At 42.5% G+C, this 9421-nt stretch overlaps 1 pseudogene; it reads right to left on the reverse strand.

Annotated features, from left to right (window-relative positions):
• Positions 1-9421, reverse strand: part of LOC112072439 (phosphatase and actin regulator 3-like) — a 100953-nt pseudogene that overhangs the window by 18244 nt on the left and 73288 nt on the right.

Consider the following 9421-nt stretch of genomic DNA (forward strand, 5'->3'; position numbering starts at 1 on the left):
GATTCTAGTGGAGTTAACACCAGTGTTATATCTGAGTGTGGATTATAGAGGGGTTAACACCAGTGTTATATCTGAGTGTGGATTCTAGTGGAGTTAACAGCAGTAGGGTTGAAGTTGACAGCACATGAAGTGAATAAATGAAGGGTAGTTTAAATCACAGTGGAATCAACACCCCAAGGGCTTGTTACTCCACTGTGTTGAGTTCATTTCAGTTAACTCTCTCTGAGTGAAAAAGACGTGGGAGGGGCCTCATTATCCTATTTCCCAGCATGCTTTGTTGCAGGTTGATTTTTAGAAACGTTTGTTTTAATATCTGTTTCCTCATGCACATTGATCATATACTATACAAAGATAAATAACTTACATTTATATTTATTGCACCTGTTACTGAGATGGTTGTCCCAGTTGAGATGGTTTAGGTATTCTTGTTTGTTGAGTCCTTCACCATAGCAGTCATTCAGGTCGTGGGTGATGAAATATTCCAATTGTTGGATATCCTCTCTCTGGCTTGATTCCGATAGGAATATCTAATCACTTCACAAACAGAACCTTATGGCCTGCAGGTCTGATATGGCCCATGAGCTGTGGTTTTCAGACCACAATGTTGAGAATAACTAGGTCATACCTAAACGCCTTTTGAAATGTATAATATATATATATAATATACAGTGTACAAAACACCTTCCTAATATTGAGTTGCAGTTCTGCCTTTTTCCCTCAGAAGAGCCTCAATTCGTCGGTGCATTGACTGTACAAGGTGCCAAAAAGCGTTCCACAGGGATGCTGGCCCATGTTGAATCCAATTCTTCCCACTGTTGTGTCCAGTTGGCTGTGTCCTTTCGGTGGTGGACCATTCTTGATACACACGGGAAACTGTTAAGCATGAAAAACCCAGCAGTGTTGCTGAGATCCAGATCTCAGGGAATTAGACCAATTTCTTAATTGGTACAAAATAACACCGTCTGAATCATAGAGGGCTGGCCTGGGAGAATTCTGAACAGAACACACCCCTAATGATTAGTGTCTCAAACAGAACTCAGTGAACCTACAAGTTGTCTCTATCAAACAGAACTCAGTGAACCAACAAGTTGTCTCTATCAAACAGAACTCAGTGAACCAACAAGCTGTCTCTATCAAACAGANGAACCTACAAGCTGTCTCTATCAAACAGAACTCAGTGAACCAACAAGCTGTCTCTATCAAACAGAACTCAGTGAACCTACAGTGGTAGATGGTGGCATTCTGTCATTGCACCACACTATCACAAGGGGGAGTTTGAACGCTGATCTATCGGTAGTCTAAACTGTGGCACAAAGTGACTATCTTTTCGTAAATTAATGGAGGTGTTTAATGGAGCCCCTTTTCTGGCACTAGAGTCCTGCATCAGGCAACAACAACAAAAACTGTCGGTGATCTTGGAGTTAAAACAGAACTTGGGTAAATACAATGGGGAAATAGATACTTTTGTACCTGTTTCCTCCAGCATCTTCACAAGGTCCTTTGCTGTTGTTCTGGGATTGATTTGCACTTTTCGCACCAAAGTATGTTCATCTCTAGGAGAAAGAACGCGTCTCCTTCTTGAGCGGTATGACGGCTGCGTGGTCCCATGGTGTTTATACTTGCGTACTATTGCTTGTACAGATGAACGTGGTACCTTCAGGTGTTTGGAAATTGCTCCCAAGGATGAACCAGACTTGTGGAGGTCTACAAATGTTTTTCTGAGGGCTTGGCTGATTTCTTTAGATTTTCCCATAATGTCAAGCAAAGAAGCACTGAGTTTGAAGGTAGGCCTTGAAATACATCCACAGGTACACCTCCAATTGACTCAAAGGATGTCAATTAGCCTGTCAGAAGATTCTAAAGCCATGACATTATTTCCGGGAATTGTCCAAGCTGTTTATTAAAGGCACAGTCAACTTAGTGTATGTAAAATTCTGACCCACTGTAATTGTGATACAGTGAATTATAAGTAAAATAATCTGTCTGTAAACAATTGTTGGAAAAGTGACTTGTGTCATGCACATAGTAGATGTCCTAACCGACTTGCCAAAACTATAGTTTGTTAACAAGAAATTTGTGGAGTGGTTGAAAAACAAGTTTTAATGACTCCAACCTAAGTGTAATGCAAACTTTCAACTTCACCTGTTTATGTATAGAGATAGAGAGAGAGACAGAGAGAGTCTGAGAGAGAGAGTATACTCTGAACCCCCCCAAAAAGCACAATACAACACCAAGTAGATGCCAATGATTGAGGAGTCCATAAACACAAACAACTTCAAAAAAATATATAATAATAATAATGAAACTAGATGATTTACGATAGAAAATGGGGACATATGGACAACCCATTTAAAAACCCTCTACAAAATCGTTCAAATTGATGCAAATGCAGAACAATATCAAATGCATAAGAAGTTGAATGTATTAGAAAAAGCTAGAAAGGACAATCAAAATCCCTTGGATTCCCCAGGAGCTCTATAGGAAACTGACCAGGAGCTCTATAGGAAACTGACCAGGAGCTATATAAGAAACTGACCAGGAGCTCTATAGGAAACGGACCAGGAGCTCATATAGGAAAAACGACCAAGGAGGCTCTATAGAAACTTACCAGGAGCTCTATAGGGAATCTGACAGGAGCTCTTAGGAAACTGACCAGGAGGCTGCTTATAGAAAAGGACACAGATCATAAGGAACAGCATGGAGCATCTTCATTGCAAGGACAAGAGCTAGTGACAGCCAGGAGGCTCTATATAGGAAGACTGACCAGGAGTTCTATATGGAAACTGACAAGAGCTCTATAGGAACAACGTACACAGAGCTCTATAGGAACACGACCAGGAGCTTCTATAGACGAACCTCATGAGTCTTATAGGGAAACTGACCAGGAGCTTTATAAGAAACTCGGACCAGGAGCTCTATAGGACCACAGACGTCTAGGAAGCTCTATACGGAAACTGACCAGGAGCTCTATAGGAATAAGAGTCTTGGAAGCTCAGGAAGAAGACACTGACCAGCTCATAGGAAAACTGACCAGTGAGCTCTGATGAAGGACTCGATAAACGACCAGAGAACTCTAATAGGACACTGACCAGGAGCTCTATAGGACACGATCCGGAGCTGCTATCAGGAAACTAGGACCAAGGACCTCTATAGGACAATGCCAGGAGCTTCTATACGAGAAAACGACCAGGAGAGCTCGGCACTGACAAAGTCAGGACACTGGACCAGGAAGCTCTATAGGAAACTGACCAGGCTCTAATAGGAAACTGACCAGGACTCTATAGGAACTGACAGGAGCTGTATTGGAACTGACCAGCGAGCTCTATAGAAAACTGACCAGGAGCCTCTATAGGAAACTGACCAGGAGCTCTATAGGAAACTGACCAGGAGCTCTTAGAGAAATGGACCAGGAGCTCTATAGGAAACTGACAGGAGCTCTATAGGAAACTGACAGGAGCCTCAACTACGGGAAATGACCAGGAGCTCATAGGAACTGACCAGGACTCTATAGAAACTGACCCTGTAGTACATCTCCACAATTCAGAGGTCAAATTGCTTGCTCTTCGCAGATGACCTATGCCTGCTGTCACATGGTCTACAGCAGAGCCTGGACCTGCTAGAGCAGTACTGCCAGACCTGGGCGCCTAGGCAGTAAACCCAAATAGACATAAAATAATGATTTTCCAGAGAAGATCCAGATCTTCAGGGAATTAGACCAATTCTCAATTGGTACAAAAATATATAGAATACTGCACCACTACAATTACTGAGGTTAATAAATAAAAGCTCAACTGGACACCTTAATGAGCAGTGAATTGAACTGAGAGAGAAAGCACGCAGGGCATTCTACGTAAATGCCTATAACATCTTGGCTTAAACTAATTGAATGTGTCATTGAACCAATTGCACTTTATGGCCGTGAGGTTGGTGTCCACTTGCAAAACAAGAACACCCCATGAAACACTGCATGCAGAGTTCTGTAAGATTCTCCTACATGTCCAGAGGAAAACTACAAACATGCATGCAGGGCAGAATTAGGCCAATATCCACTAATAATAAAAACTCACAAAATAGCAATTCAGTTTTGGAAACATGTAAAATACAGTGACCCCCTCTCATATCATTACCAAGCCCTGCAATGCCAAGAGCTGAGCAAAGAAAAGTCCCCTCATCCAGCTGGTCTTGGGGCTGAGTTCACTAACCTGTTCTACTAACACACTGAAGCCTCAGGCCCTCATCCAGCTTGTCCTGGCGCTGAGTTCACTAACCTGTTCTACTAACACACTGAAGCCTCAGTCCCCTCATCCAGCTGGTCCTGGGGCTGAGTTCACTAACCTGTTCTACTTAACACACTGAAGCCTCAGTCCCCTCATCCAGCTGGTCCTGGCGCTGAATTCACTAACCTGTTCTACTAACACACTGAAGCCTCAGTCCCCTCATCCAGCTGGTCCTGGGGCTGAGTTCACAAACCTGTTCTACTAAAACACACTGAAACCTCAGTCCCCTCATCCAGCTGGTCCTGGGGCTGAGTTCACAAACCTGTTCTACTAACACACTGAAACCTCAGTCCCCTCATCCAGCTGGTCCTGGGGCTGAGTTCACAAACCTGTTCTACTAACACACTGAAGCCTCAGTCCCCTCATCCAGCTGGTCCTGAGGCTGAGTTCACTAACCTTTCTACTACACACTGAAGCCTCAGTCCCCCTCATCCAGCTGTCTGGCTGAGTTTCACTAACCTGTTCTACTAACCCACACTGAAACCTCAGTCCCCTCATCCAGCTGGTCCTGGGATGAGGTCACAACTGACTACGTCACTACGAAACACAGTCTACGACGACCTACGATCCAGCCCCCTAGCTGGTCCTGGGGCTGAGTTCACTAACCGTTCTTACTAACACACTGAAGCCCCAGTCCCCTCATCCAGCTGGTCCTGGGGCTGAGTTCACTAACCTGTTCCTACTAACAACTGAAGCCTCAGTCACCTCATCCAGCTGGTCCTGGGGCTGAGTTCCTAACCTGTTCTACTTAACACAACTGAAGCCTCTCAAAACCAGAACATCCAATCAATCAGATAAACCAAATTACAACACAGTCAAAAACAAAACCACATTACCTACTGGGAAACACAAGCACAAGCACAAAGCAAAATGCAGTTCTATCTGCCATAAATGGACACCATGGCTAACTATTTGACCTGGTTACTGATCAAAACCTTAGAAAAACCTTGGCAAAGTACAGGCACATTGAGACAGAGCTGCATTTCCTGACAAAATGTCCAAATATTAAACAATTAGAGAGTGTCATTTCCCCAATTTGAAACCCTTATTCAAGTTTCAAAGACCTCTCTGATGTGAGTAGGCTACCCGTCCTGTTGGGGGAGAACGCAGAGAGCTCTGGGTTGGCAGCGCACTACATTGCTGCCTGCCATAAGATGAGGGACAATGTCTGACAGACCAATCAACTGCACATGTCCTCTATGCTTATTGTATTGTTCAATGTATAGGTTATTTTGCCCCTTGATTAAGGTTGTTACTGTTGTCAATATTGATTATTATTATTTAATGATGTTAATATTGTAAATCTCCAAAGTAGGCTTGACAATATTACATTGTTGCTTCATGCCAATAAAGCAAACTGAACTGAATGAGAGAGAAGAGAGAGAGAGAGAGAGAGAGAGAGAGAGAGAGAGAGAGAGAGAGAGAGAGAGAGAGAGAGAGAGAGAGAGAGGAGAGAGAGAGAGAGAGAGAGAGAGAGAGAGAGACTCTCTAGGTCACACTGTGTGTGTAAATAACTCACTTGGCCAGCTTGGTCTCTATGTGCTGTCGTATCTCCTGTTCTCTCCAGGTCTGAGCGAACAGGGAAAATGTTTTCTGTCCTCCAGCTCCTGCTGACTGGCCGGTTACGAAGCTTCACTGTTAACAACTCCTTACGCATCCGCCGTGGCAAGGTGCCTACACACACACACACACACACACACAACACACACACACACACACACACACACACAAACACACACACCACACATACAATCACACGACATACACACTACACACACACACACACACACACACACACACACACACACACACACACATTGTAACTCCATTGATAAAGACAGTAAGTACTGGTGCAGGGTGCCTGTCATTGTTATAACAAGTTATTACCCATTATTACCACAGTAAGTACCAGGGCAGGGTGCCTGTCAGTGGTATAACCAGTTATAACCATTTATTACCCATTATTACCACAGTAAGTGGTAAACAAATTAGGCACATTTGGGCAGTCTTGATACAAACATTTTGAACATAAATCCAATGGTTCATTGGATCAGTCTTAAATTTTGCACATACACTGCTGCCATCTAGTGGCCAAAATCTAAATTGCACCTGGGCTGGAATAATACATTATGGTCTTTCTCTTGAAAGAAAGATGATAGTACAAAAAAAATACAAAAGAACGGTTGGTTTTTTTCAGATCTATTGTGTTATATTCTCCTACATTCCTTTCACATTTCCACAAACTTTAAAGTGTTTCCTTTCAAATGGTACCAAGCATATGCATAATCGTTGCCAAATTTGCTTAATTTAAAGATAAAATAATGGTTAAAAGACTTGCTGGGACCAAAATTGTCATGAATGACCAGTTCCCGAAGGAAATTGCAGAACGGCGTAAAGTTCTGTATCCAATTTTCAAGGAAAATAGATTAAAAGGGAAACGAGTAGCTCTCGTCGTCGATAAACTATACATTGATAACCAGTTGTTCAGAGACACAAAGACTACTCCATTGCTATTTTAAAAATGACACATTTCTTATAGACGAGGAAAATAATGAAACAATTACGGATTGTAAAAATACAATAAAAAGATAGCTTTTCTATATATCTTCAAATATAACTAATTGGAACTCAAAAGCACTAATTCAACATGGTGAAGATAACAACTCAGTCAACAGAAGGCACAGTGTGGATGGTGTGTGTTTATTGTTATGTTTGGGAAAGTGTGGCGTTGAGTGAGAAAGGAAATGGTTGCATATCCCAGAACCAATGTATTGCTGTGAGCGGGGGTGTGAGAGAGCTTTCAATGTTGTTCAGATGATGGATATACTTTTGTAATGAATTATACGTCTTATTTATTTATTTATTGTCCTATCATGGTGGAACAGTGTTTTAAAATAAATTATACATTTGATTAATTTATTGTCCTATCATGGGGAACTAAATTTTTTAAATAAATTATATATCTAATTATTTATTTATGATCCTATATTGATGGAATGGTCCACAACCCTATACCTTAGACACCCATCTAAATGACCCAGATACTAAGGAGAAGTCCCTAACTGTTTTATGGGCCTGCTGTAATGCAGCCAAAATGCGGTCAGAGACCTAGAGCAGCACTGCCCCCTCAAGATTCTGAGCCTGCTTGGCAGGGTTGGTCCTGCAAAGCCAAAGCCCACTAAAGGGAGAGCATAATATACAAGGACATTCTCAAAGCTGCTAATGAGAACCTTGACAACCTTGTACCTAGCTGGTGGGGATTCAGGTGAGGTGCCCCCACCCAGGCAGTGGCAGTGCTGGCAACACTAGCTGCAGTAACCCATGGGGAGGGGGTGAGGTGCCCCCACTGAGGCAGTGCTGNGCCCCCACCCAGGCAGTGGCAGTGCTGGCAACACTAGCTGCAGTAACCCATGGGGAGGGGGTGAGGTGCCCCCACTGAGGCAGTGCTGGCAACACTAGCTGCAGTAACCCATGGGGAGGGGGGTGGGGTGCCCCCACCTAGGCAGTGGCAGTGCTGGCAACACTAGCTGCAGTAACCCATGGGGAGGGGAGTGAGGTGCCCCCACCCAGGCAGTGGCAGTGCTGGCAACACTAGCTGCAGTAACCCATGGGGAGGGGGGTGGGGTGCCCCCACCCTGGCAGTGGCAGTGCTGGCAACACTAGCTGTAGTAACCCACGGGGAGGGGGTCACACTCGGACATTCAGAGAGGGGGTATATTATTGTGGCCCTGGTGGCACAAAATCAAAGGTCTGACTGCACGGAGATGCTTGGGAATATGGTCACTACGGGGGACCGTGTTGTGGGTGTTTCAGGGAAAAGGTTTACATTTGATTCGCTGAATGATATTTTGAAAGAGGAAGTAAAGTACTTTAAGAATATGTTTTCGTTTCAGTCTCCTCCATCTCCACTAACTGAAACTAATTGTATGGATTTTTGGAGACCTGTTAAAAATTGGAGACCTGTTACACTTCACTCATAGCAAAATGCTTGGCGCATAGAATTTAAAAAGTATTGTCAGATATTATTCATCCTAATCAGACAGGTTTTTTACATGGATGATACATTGGAGATAATATAAGACAAGTACTGGAAACAATAGAATACTATGAAATATCGGGGACACCAGGCCTGGTTTTCATAGCTGATTTTGAAAAGGCTTTTGATAAAGTACGACTGGAGTTTATATATAAATGCCTAGAATATTTCAAATTTGGGGAATCTCTTATAAAATGGGTTAAAGTCATGTATAGTAATCCTAGGTGTAAAATAGTAAATAACGGCTACTTCTCAAAGTTTTAAACTCTCAAGAGGAGTAAAACAAGGTTGTCCACTATCAGCATATCTATTTATATTGCCATCGACATATTAGCTGTTAAAATTAGATCAAACAATAATATTAAGGGATTAGAAATCCGTGGCTTAAAAACTAAGGTGTCATTGTACGCTGATGATTCATGTTTTCTTTTAAAACCACAATTAGAATCTCTCCACGGGCTCTTAGAGGATCTAGATACCTTTGCTATCCTCTCTGGATTAAAACCAAATTATGATAAGTGTACTATATTACGTATTGGATCACAAAAAAAATCGAATTTTACATTACCATGTAGTTTACCAATTAAATGGTCTGACGGGGATGTGAACATACTCGGTATACAAATCCCAAAAGAAAGAAATTCTCACTCCAATACATTTTTATAGAAAGTTACCAAAAATAGTGTCAGGACCCGGTGCGAGAAACAGTCACTAATAATCGTCAGAACCCAGAAGATGAGGCAGACACAGCAGTACTAGAGATGGTGGTTTAATTAAAGAACAAAATAGTTCTTTGTGTATTATTTGAGGTAGTTTTTTGAGGTTTGTTTTTCCCTGCTGTTTTTTACCACTTTGTGGAGTTTCTTTTGTATTTTGGAGGATTTCCATTTTGTGCCTCTTGGCTTTATTTTTGGACATTGTGGTTTTAGTTTCTTTGCCTGAAATTTTGTTCTTAATTAAACCACCATCTCTAGTACTGCTGTGTCTGCCTCATCTTCTGGGTTCTGACGATTATTAGTGACTGTTTCTCGCACGGGTCCTGACAGAAACAACTGAGCAATTATAATGAACCCAGAGCAGCACGTAACCACAGGATCTTTTCCATGCT

The sequence above is a fragment of the Salvelinus sp. IW2-2015 genome, unplaced genomic scaffold (genome assembly GCF_002910315.2).
Source record: "Salvelinus sp. IW2-2015 unplaced genomic scaffold, ASM291031v2 Un_scaffold1929, whole genome shotgun sequence".
Lineage (NCBI taxonomy): Eukaryota > Metazoa > Chordata > Actinopteri > Salmoniformes > Salmonidae > Salvelinus > Salvelinus sp. IW2-2015.